At 30.6% G+C, this 9113-nt stretch overlaps 1 long non-coding RNA gene across 1 annotated transcript; it reads left to right on the top strand.

The window, feature by feature from the left end:
• Nucleotides 1-1151: 1151 nt before the first annotated feature.
• LOC141283142 (uncharacterized) lies at nucleotides 1152-8448 on the top strand. The gene is made up of 3 exons (XR_012338102.1): nucleotides 1152-1217; nucleotides 2880-2976; nucleotides 8350-8448. It is a non-coding gene; the product is annotated as an uncharacterized lncRNA (long non-coding RNA).
• Nucleotides 8449-9113: the final 665 nt, after the last annotated feature.

Here is a 9113-nt window from a genome sequence, read left to right as displayed (position 1 = left end):
TCAGACAATCCATGCATTAACACACAGCGACACCTACAGGAACTAAAGAGCATTGCATCTCAACAGCCACTGCCTAAACTACTGTTAAGTTCATGAAACACAACCTAAGAAACGTTAACACCAATACCAATAACTATGCACCTTTTACTTCAACGCGGAAGAAAGCCTATGGGCGAGACTTCCGGTTACAATTATCAATAGATTTATTATGCATTGTAATGAGTGCACCTTTTGTGAAGCAGACATAGAGTCATTGGAACATTTGTTTTATTTATGCAAATTCTCATAGGGATGACCTCTATGCTTGGTTAAGTTTGAAATATGTAATACCTGACTTTGATTTTAAAGCTGTAAAATATCTGATGTTGATTTTTTTGCTTAATAATATTGTAATTTTGGCCAATTACTTCATTCATAAATGCACATTCTTTAATTAGCCCGCACTTTCTTATCTTTTTCAGAAAGATTTAATGATCTTCTTCAAATCTTTAAAAACCATGTGTCATAAAAAATCTTCAGAAGGTATTTTTTGATAATTAAGCCCCTAGTATGTATTTTTTTCTGTATGTTTGTGTTTATATTTCTCTCTGGATATTTATATTGTTTATTTTTGTTATGCTGTTATTTGGACTTTTTGAATTGTATTAAGATTTTTCTTATTGTTGTTGATTTGGTATTTTGTATGTTCTCTTTAAGCAAATAATAATAAAATAACAACGTGCAGTAAACGATAAAACTGTTTGCACTACAGACCAGTGTGTTCATAATTAAGATAATACAAACCAATTTGCAATACCAATCAAAAACGAGCTGTTTTGTACAGCTAAAAATAGCTGGACGCAGATGAGACCGGAAGTCATGCCCATAAAATTTACAGATGGCTGCACCTGCTCTGGAATAAAAGGTACTGTAATATTTTATTTAAACATATTTTTTAAAAGTTATACCTTGGCTTATAAATACTATCGTTTCTTTTGAGGAAATTAACATCAAGGTCAAGTTAACTCAATATCACGTCGACTGTTTATATCACTTTCATGCGATTCCAAACGTGTTCAGTCCACTTCGCACTAGCAGCATGAATGTGTTTTTTAAATCGCTTTTTCGTTTGAGCTTTTTGTCCTAGTAGAGGTTCCGTCTCAGCTGAACTGATGACAGTCACATGATACAGTGTAGCGTTTCGTTTGTACAGAAGATATCTCCACATATCGACACTCGTAAGTGTTATTTATTTAGTTTTTGTTTGAATTATGTCAAATATCATCAATGTCATTTAGAAACCGTCTTGTTTTTAAAACGCGAAGGCCGTGAACAACCCATATAGGCCACTACAAAAATACCAACATCTTCCTCGGTTTGTCTTTTTGTAAGCATTTAAATGTTCCTTCAGCAAGGTTTTGCCTTATTTTCATAGCAGATTGTTTCTGGATTGTCATTTATATCTATATAAGAAAAGATGCATTTATGAAGAACCAACTTGATTTCATTTGTTTTTTAAATTTCGTTTTAAATATTTCAGAGATTTTAATTTTAAAGAAGTTAAATTACTATAATCGGAATTACCGTTGGTTAATTAATAATATTATTATATTTTATGCCATTATATGTTTTGTTTATAAGTGCTTACAATTGTGGTCATAAGTTTACATGCCCCTTACAAGGATAATCGGTGTAAACTGGTTATTACTTATTACTATTATTAATTTTGAGAGCCATTTAAATATCTTATTGCTTCTAAATAGCAGAGTTAATGAAAGTAAGCAAAAGTAAGATTTGTAAACAAAATATCTAAATAAAAACATGCATTTTTCACTTGGAAACTGTCTTGTTTTTGAAACGCAAAGGCTGTGAACAGTCCATATTCTACAAATACACCAACATCTTCCTCGGTTTGTCATTTTTGTAAGCGTTTAAATGTTCCTTCAGCAAGGTTTTACCTTATTTTCGTAGAAGATTGTTCCTGGATTATCATTTATATCTATATAAGAAAAGATGCATTTATAAAAAAACAATCTGATTTCATTTGTTCAATGAAATTGACTTTATTTTTTAAATTTCGTTTGAAATATTTCAGAGATTTTAATATTAAAGAAGTTAAATTACTATGATCCGAATTACCGTTGGTTAATGAATAATATTATTATATTTTATGCAATTATAGGTTTTGTTTTTCAAGTGCTTACAATTGTGGTCATAAGTTTACATGCACTTTACAAGGATAATCGTGTAAACTGATTATTACTTATTACTTATGTTATTATTATTATTTTTGGGAGCCAAAAAGGTAGCAGGCCTACTAAATAAAAACAAGTATTTTTCATTTGGAAACTGTCTTGTTTTTAAAATGCGAAGGCTGTGAACAGTCCATATTTCTAAATACACCAACATCTTCCTGGGTTTGTCATTTTTTGTAAGCATTTAAATGTTCCTTCAGCAGGGTTTCTTCTTGTTTTCATAGTAGAGTATTTCATAGTATTTATAAGTAAAAATGCATTTATAAAGAACCTACCTGATTTGATTTGTTCAAAGTAGTAGACTTTTTGTTTTAAATTTCAGAGATTTTAATTTTAAAGAAATTAAATTGCTACAATCGGAACTACCGTTGGTTTACGAATAATATTATGATATTTTATTTATATTTTAAAGTAAGATTTGTAAACAAAATATGTATTGTCTGCTATGTTGAATAGCTCATTCAAGGCAGTACTATAGAAAAACAAATGCATTTTTTTTAAGTAGTTATTAATATTTTAAATTTTCTGAAATGGCTATGTAAACCTCTGTACTTCATGATTTGTGTCTCTAATAGAGAAGTTTTGTCATACGAAAGTGCAGCGTAATGATAGTCAGCTGTGTTTGTGTCTCATCTGTATTTTTAGCTCATTGATTGGACTCATGGACTGAAGTGTCATCATGCCTGTGAACGCCGCTGTGATTAGAGGAGTTCAGAAGCTGGTGCTTTATGAGACCAGAGCTGTAAGTCACATTTCGTTTATTTTTCACGAAGAGTTAATGCATTGCTTTGAATGTGGTTTTGAATCTAAATATCATGTTTATCAGATCAGCAGATCGTGAATGTGAATATATGCATAAAGAGTTTTCTAAGCAAAATATGTCACACAGATGTTAATGCCACTCTGTGCAGCTAGATGGCAGTGTTCAGCTTTTCTACAACTGTCCCTGATGTCGGATTTACTGTGTGAGCTGTAGCATAATGTCATGTCAAATCTGAACAGCATGGATTGCACCAGTAAATGTGCTACTGAATATGTTGTTCTGCTAATTTATGCTGTGTAAACCACGGAACTTGTGGAAGTTGCTTAATCATATGGAGAAGGACTTAGTAAGCAGAAAAGGGCACAATATTTTGACAAACTAAAGTTAATATGTGACCCTGGACCACAAAACCAGTCATAAGGTTAAATTTTACAAAACTGAGATGTATACATCATATGAAAGCTCACTAATTAAGCCTTCTATTGATGTATGGTTTGTTAGGATACGACAATATTTGGCCGAGATACATCTATTTGAAATCTGGAATCTGAGGGTGCAAAAAAATCAAAATACTGAGAAAATCACCTTTAAATTCTCCCAATTAAGTTCTGAACAATGCATATTACTAATCAAAAATTACATTTTGATATATTTATAGTAGGAATTTTACAAAAACTCTTCATGGAACATGATCTTTACTTAATTTCCTATTGATTTTTGGCATAAAAGAAAAATCAATAATTTTGACCTATACAATGTATTTTTGGCTATTGCTACAAATATACCCCAGCGACTTAAGACTGGTTTTGTGGTCCAGGGTCACATATGTGGTAAAAGATACATACGAGCAGCATTAAGCAGTATTAAAAACAATGTTTTTTCATGCACCTATCAAGTTTGAGATTTGGGGTTTTTGGTTTTTCATAAAGTGTTTTTTCAGACTAGTGGAAAGAAAACATCCAAAAAAAATGCATTTTATGTATTTGTGTCAACAGATTTCCATTACAATGCATATTTTTAAAGGTGTTTTCTCAAAAAGAGTTTTTTCTTCTACACTGAGCCATAAATCTCCACTTCAGTAGCACTTACACACACCAAACTTTACATTTGTATTCCTGTCAATATGCTGAAGGTTTTTACAGAGGGGTTTGTTCAGATATAATTTGCTTGATTTTATACAATGTTTTATTCCCCAAAAAATTGTAAAAAAAAAAAAAATATTGTAAAAAAAACATTACAGAAAAATGAGGCAAAACCCCATCCTGATTTTTTTTTTAATATTTTATCAATAACAATATGCCTTTCAAAAAAACAAGTTTCATGTTCACACCTAGGGTCATTCATGGGAAATATTGCTCTGAACTTTGGTTCAGAAAATGAGTTTTTTTTTCCATTATGGACCTTAATATCTCAACATCCATCAGACTCTATTGTCTGATGTCAAAGGATGTGAAAGACATGGTACATATCAGACCATTTACCAAGTTTGATGCTTATACATTGAAAATTGAGGTTTCTATGGACATCTGAAAACCCTTAAAGTAATAGTTTCAAAAAAAGTAGAGGGCCAGCATTCAGGTCTAAATTCAGTAATAATGCTGTGAGTTGTAATTCATGCAGTTCTGGACGAGAACTCAGAAAATTTCATGGACCTGGCACAACTAGTTCTGGAGATATTTCAGTCTGAACATGGTCACTCAGACTGTGATGCCAAAACGGGGTAAAAAACTAGCATTTTTACAGATTTTTGGTGAAAAAAGTACGCACAGTAGAGATCTGAAATTTTGTATATGATCTATTGGGCATATTATCCATCACATAGATTTTTTTCAGACAAATCTGAGGAGGTCAGGTGGGAAACTTTTCCAAAATTTGTTGATTCCAGCTGGAATGACCCATATTTCTATTTAGGTTCAATTTATATTTATTAAATTTTTTTATAAATCGCTTTTTACTAAATCACTCTTCACTTTGTGGTGAAAATAATGTTGTAAAACATGCATGATATGTATTTTTTTTGCAAAAAAAAACAAAAATGCAATTAAATTAAACGTAAAACGTTTTAATATTCATTTTTTTTTAGCAGTATTACATGTATTTTTTTTATGCTTAGACCCGTTTTCTTCTTTGACCTATGTGCTTTTAGTTTTTTGTGTAAATATTTCTTTTTTGGTTCAATTTATATTTATATTAGTATTTTAATTAGTAGGTAACATACTTCAAGGTAACATTTTCAAGTTTTAAGTTCTTTATCTTATATCTTTTACTTTTTGTAAATTAAATTAAATTAAATTTAATTTAAGGATTCTCAAATTGAATGATTCTCGATCTGCACACCGAGTCCTGATCTGAAATGATGGTTCGCAAATCATTAATCACATCGGGACTTCGGATCGCGAATCATTTGATTCAGATTGGGACATCGGAGCGGATTTGCGTTTTTTTTTTTTTTTTTTTTTACGATTTCTTTTTTTAATAAACAGTAGAAAACATTAAACCATTAAGGCATACAGTTATAAAAAAATAAAACAAAAGCAACAACAAAAAAGAAAGTATACACAAATACAAATAGCTGTTTTACTTAGTGTAGCAAAGCCATGGTTAATTTGTGGTTACCGTGTTTTAACTATAGTGTAATAGTGTTAATAGTGTACATATTCCATGGTTAATTTAATTTAGAGCCAGATGTTTGCTTGTGTATGTGAACTTTAGCTAGCAGGAAACAAATGAACTAAGTAATATTTTCCTACATTCTCTTTTGAGTAGTAAGTCCAAAGAAAACGTCTTTAAAATAGAAAGAAAGGTCACTTACAAAATCAGATTGGTTAATAAATTAGATTTATTAACCAAAAATTTGGATGAACTCATAAATCTGTTGTTTGATCTCTTCATATTTAAAGAGAGAACTATAGTTTCCAAAGTTGTTTGTTATGATTTTCAAGGGTATAGAATTTAGTAGAGACTCCATAACATGTTATAGCAATAATTTTGATCTAACAATTAAATTGTTTGTCTGCTGTTATGTTATATTGTACAAAAAATATCAGCATCAGTCCATTTTATGTTTTTATTTTCCAGTTTATTTAATAGTCATGTTAATGTAAAAATGACTCAGGCTCCTTCTCTTGTGTTTTCTGGTCCATCAGGTAAAAATGATGTGTCCGATTAAATATTCTGCTCAATATTGTGAAATAAAACACTGAATCAAGTGCAGTACACTTCATTTTCTGTGAGCAGACATACAGACGGTGCAGTACAGTGTGAGTCCATTGTGTCCCTTTAATTTCATGCTGTATTTTACAGTCTTTTAAGCACAGAACAGGGCAGATCAGAGCATTTATGAGCGCAGATGTCATTCAGGACAGAAAACAGACTGTAATAACAGAGAACAAGACCAGCTCTCTTGATCCTCAGTGTGTCGGCGACTGTGTTTTCATTGTGTCCGTTTCACTGGGAGTCTTTAATGCATCTTACCTGGAAATCTGTCCAAATCAGTGTTGTTTTTGACAACCATCTTAGATTTAGTCTTAGTCTTTTGGACTAAAATGCTTCTTAGTTTTAGTCAAATTTTATTCACTTCTATATGTGATAGTTTTAGTCCAATTTTAGTCGACGAAAAGTCAAAAAGGTTTTAGTCTAGTTTTAGTCGACGAAAAGTCAAAAAGGTTTTAGTCTAGTTTTAGTCGACGAAAAGTCAAAAAGGTTTTAGTCGACGAAAAGTCAAAAAGGTTTTAGTCTAGTTTTAGTCGACGAAAAGTCAAAAAGGTTTTAGTCGACGAAAAGTCAAAAAGGTTTTAGTCTAGTTTTAGTCGACGAAAAGTCAAAAAGGTTTTAGTCTAGTTTTAGTCGACGAAAAGTCAAAAAGGTTTTAGTCTAGTTTTAGTCGACGAAAAGTCAAAAAGGTTTTAGTCTAGTTTTAGTCGACGAAAAGTCAAAAAGGTTTTAGTCGACGAAAAGTCAAAAAGGTTTTAGTCTAGTTTTAGTCGACGAAAAGTCAAAAAGGTTTTAGTCGACGAAAAGTCAAAAAGGTTTTAGTCTAGTTTTAGTCGACGAAAAGTCAAAAAGGTTTTAGTCGACGAAAAGTCAAAAAGGTTTTAGTCTAGTTTTAGTCGACGAAAAGTCAAAAAGATTTTAATCTAGTTTTAGTCGACGAAAAGTCAAAAAGGTTTTAGTCGACGAAAAGTCAAAAAGGTTTTAGTCTAGTTTTAGTCGACGAAAAGTCAAAAAGGTTTTAGTCTAGTTTTAGTCGACGAAAAGTCAAAAAGATTTTAATCTAGTTTTAGTCAAAAAAAGGGAAAAAAGTATTCTTTTAACAAATTAATGTAGGTCAGTAAGTATTTTGCTGTTGGGTAGTGTCACTTGTAAGTTCTGAAAATAGCAGATCTATAGTTCAACACAATGTGAGCTTCCGGATCGACTATTTTCACCAATAATTACAATAATGAAGGAATGTTTTAGAACATAAAAGACAAACAAGGATGGAATGCTAAAACGGCTTGCCATACTAGTATAGCAAAGAATATTTAATGCTAAAACGGCTTGCCATAGCGTCAGATACTTTTTAAGTTTTAATTGGCATGCACAATAAGCAGAAATGTCATGCATTTTAAACGTCTGACGGACCACCCACTAACATTTGTCTATTCTCGTCTCGTCAACGAAAACTCACACACGTCTCGTCATGTTTTAGTCATCAACGAGCCATTTTTATCTCGTCAACGTCTCGTTATCGTCATGAAAAAAAGTGGCGTCAATGAAATGATTTCGTCATCGTTGACGAAAACAACACTGGTCCAAATAAAGAGCAGAATGCCTCAATCCCTGCTGTTTTTCTTCTTATCCAGTCAATAACTCTTCAGCTCTAACCGTATGTCTGATATTCGTGTTGATCTTAGCAAAACTGTCAAGAATGAGTCCAGTTCATACTTCACTTCAAAACCAAATTACAGAAGTAAAGTATTCTTGCATAAAGAAAATAGTCTATTTTGAGTCTGTTTTGTTGCATTTTCATGAAATGCAATGTACAGTATGTGATTTTTAAATATTATTTGCTAAAAAAAACATTTTATCACAATAATGAGATTTTGAGAAAAAAGTTCAGACAAATTACAGTAATTAATAATATCTTTTAGAAGTAAAAGTGTGCTGAGTTGTTAATTTTGAATGGCTTCATTCATTTTCTTTCTGCAAATATGAATATAATTCATAATTTTTTACAATTTTGTAATATTGAATATTAAGATTTAATGTGGCACTTTCGTCCATTCTGCCTTTTAAAAACATGTGTTTAATTTTTTTTGCATGTTGAAAACGGTTAATTGATTATAATTATTTCTTTCTTTTTTTTTTCAGAGGTATTTTCTGGTGGGCAGTAATAACTCTCAAACGAAACATCGTGTCTTGAAGATCGACCGCACTGAACCACGAGATCTGGTCATTATTGATGATAAGGTGAGCCGCTCATAATCTTCAGAAACAAGTCAGCATTTCACTTCCATGATGTGACGCCTTTTATTAGTTTCATGTTTGCATGTAGCTTTAGTTTATATTTATTTTAGTTTTAGTAATTTATGTGCTGTTGTGCTTTTGTTTTATTGGTTTACATTATGTATGTATACTGTGTATTTTTATTATGTATATATAAAGAATCACATAGTATATATTTTGAAAATATTACATGTATATATTTATATTCATATAATTTATAATATATATAAATAAATATACAAACATAACATTTTTCTTAAATATATAAAAATATTTAAGATATATATTTAATATTTATGTATAAATATGCACAGTACACGCACATATATTATGTACACAAAAACTTTTATTTTGGATGCGATAATTCGTGATTTATTCCCCAGTACTAATTTCCTATGTAGATTAAATTATATTATTTTTAGTTTAACTCTAAAGCGCATAACGTTACGCACATTTGTCATTTTTATTCGTTTTAGGTGATTATTAAAATATATTGTTTTTATTTTAGTTTTACTAGTATTAATAATTAATTTTAATAATTTACTAATATGTGCTTTTGGCTTTTTAGGTTTAGTTTTTATATTTCTACCTAGCTTTATATATATAATAGGTTTAAGCTTAAAGTTTAG

The sequence above is a fragment of the Garra rufa genome, chromosome 13 (assembly GCF_049309525.1).
Source record: "Garra rufa chromosome 13, GarRuf1.0, whole genome shotgun sequence".
Taxonomy (NCBI): domain Eukaryota; kingdom Metazoa; phylum Chordata; class Actinopteri; order Cypriniformes; family Cyprinidae; genus Garra; species Garra rufa.
This window is presented reverse-complemented; position numbering and strand designations above follow the sequence as displayed.